The sequence below is a fragment of the Sinocyclocheilus grahami genome, unplaced genomic scaffold, assembly GCF_001515645.1.
Source record: "Sinocyclocheilus grahami isolate Dianchi unplaced genomic scaffold, SAMN03320097.WGS_v1.1 scaffold41.1, whole genome shotgun sequence".
NCBI lineage: Eukaryota > Metazoa > Chordata > Actinopteri > Cypriniformes > Cyprinidae > Sinocyclocheilus > Sinocyclocheilus grahami.
The window spans coordinates 1,709,831-1,712,201 of NW_015505220.1; the positions used below are offsets into that span (position 1 = coordinate 1,709,831).

At 32.6% G+C, this 2,371-nt stretch overlaps 1 protein-coding gene and 1 long non-coding RNA gene across 6 annotated transcripts in view; both read right to left on the reverse strand.

Moving 5' to 3' along the window:
• Window positions 1-2,371, reverse strand: part of LOC107582195 (cadherin-18-like) — a 298,071-nt gene that overhangs the window by 61,233 nt on the left and 234,467 nt on the right. The gene's annotated exons all lie outside the window — the stretch shown is intronic.
• The window catches only part of LOC107582196 (uncharacterized), an 8,377-nt gene that overhangs the window by 4,759 nt on the left and 1,247 nt on the right, over window positions 1-2,371 (reverse strand). The gene's annotated exons all lie outside the window — the stretch shown is intronic.

A 2,371-nucleotide genomic window follows, 5' to 3' on the forward strand; every position in this document is an offset into this window, starting at 1 on the left:
AAAGTTTTCACTGACCAACGTAAATGTATTTTGTAAATATAAACACATTTGGTTTTCGACAGCTGCAACGCATTCCAAAAAAGTTGGGACAGAGCCCAAATAAAAGTGAAAAGGTTATAGAATATCCAAGTTAAACTGTTTTGAAACAGTTCAGAGTAAGCAGGTGAAATAGAAATAGGTGAGGATATCATGTTTGGGTATAAAATCATCACTTTGTGCCAAATTTTTATGAGAGAAGTGTCAAACAAATCAAATCACATTTCGCAATGTAAAATTCCAAAGAATTTAGGTCTTTCACTTAGTACCATACATAATATTGTGAAAAGATTCAGGGAATCCAGAGAAATCACAGTACATGTAGGGCAAGGCAGTACACCTCAGTTGAATGTGCTTGACCATTGAGCCCTCAGATGGCATTGCATAAGAAACCATCATGCTACAGTGTTAAATACAGCCACATGGGCTCAGGAGTACTTCAGAAAACTGCTATCACTTAACACAGTCTGCTGCTGCATCAAGAAATGCAACTTGAAACTCTGTTACTCTAGGAGAAAAATATGCATCAATTCTATGCAGCAATGCCGCCGGGTTCTCTGGGCCAGAGCTCATCTCAGATGGAAATGTGTGCTGTACTCAGATGAGTCCACATTTCAACTTGTTTCTGGGAAAAAAATGGATTTCAAGTTCTCAGTCCCAAAGACCAAAAGACAGAAGCAAAAGCAAACGTCTGTCATGGTATGGGGGTGCAGCAGAGCAAACAGCATGGGTGACTGGCATATGTGCGAAGGTACTATTGACATGGAGGCATATATTGGGATTGTACAGAGATATATACTGCCATCAAGATGATATCTTTCATGGGACGTCCATGGTTATTAGATCAAGACAATGCCAGCTCTCATTCTGCATGTACTATAGCAGTGTGGTTTCGTAAAGACAGAGTGAATGTGCTAGACTGGCCAGCAGATCTGTCTCCTATTGAAAATAAATGGCTAATCATGAAAAGGAGAATCAGACAACAACAATCACAGACTGCTGAGCATCTGAAGTCTTGTATCAAGCGAGACAAACATTTTGCTTGCAGAACTTTAACAGTTAGTATCCTCAATTCTCAAACAATGAAACATTGTAATTAAAAGCAAGGTTGATGTGACACAGTTAAACATGCCTCTGTCCCAACGTGTTTTGGAGTGTGTTGCAGTCGTCAAAATCTAAATTTGTTCATATTTACAAAATAAATTTACGTTGGTCAGTGAAAACTTAATATATAAATATTTTCTTTGTACTTTTGTCAATTAAATAAAAGTTCAAATTCTGCATTGGTACACCTATTTTAAATAAATGCTGTTCTTTTGGACTTGTTTATCAAAAAATCCTGAGAAAAAAAAAGAGTTTCAACGGTTGATTTAATGAGAATATTTGAGAAATGTTTGATAATAATGAGAATTTTTTATTGTGGACCAAATCAGCATATTAGAATAATTTCTGAAGGATCATGTGACACTGAAGACTGGAGTAATGATGCAAAAAAAAAAAAACATTTTTAAATATATTCAAATAGAAAACAGTTATTTTACATTTGAATCATTTCACAATATTACAGGTTTTCTGTATTTTTGATTAAATAAATGCAACCTTAGTGAGCAAAAGAAACATCTTTCAAAAACCTTCGGATCCCATAAGTTTGTATTGTATAAGTATAAAAAGTTGAGTAATTGTTGTAATTTCTTGCAATGTCCCCATTTCTAAACTGCAAAGCTGATAATTTATTAATGTATTTTAAAAATAATGTATTTTAAATGTTACAGATTTTTTTCTTTAACCAAATTAAAAATAAAATATTGTTTTAAATTGTAATCAATTGTCTCAACTCTGCACCTTTTTTTTTTAAAGTAATGAAAAACAGTTATTTATTTACCTCATTTTGGAGTTAAACGAAAGCACAGACATGAATGTGATTTGATGATTAGTAAGTTTGTGTCATTCTGAAAGATTAATGTTGTTAATTAAAAATACAGAAATCAGTTTGATAATATTATAAGAAAGGTATCTAACTAAACTTCAAGCTGCTACCCTCATGTAAGCTGTCATGTGAGCTGAAAAAAAAACAAAACAAATACTGAGATTTTGCCTGCGCTGAGAGCAAAGTGCCATAAGAAGTATAAATAAACACACACACACACACACACACACACACTGTATTACTATTATTATTATTATTATTATTATTATTATAGTCTCTTCCCCATTGTAATGCTTGTAAATTGAATATATGGTATGTATTGAATATATAAAAGTAAATGTAATGAATGAAAACATGTGTCGATGTGTGTATATATATATATATATATATATATATATAGAGAGAGAG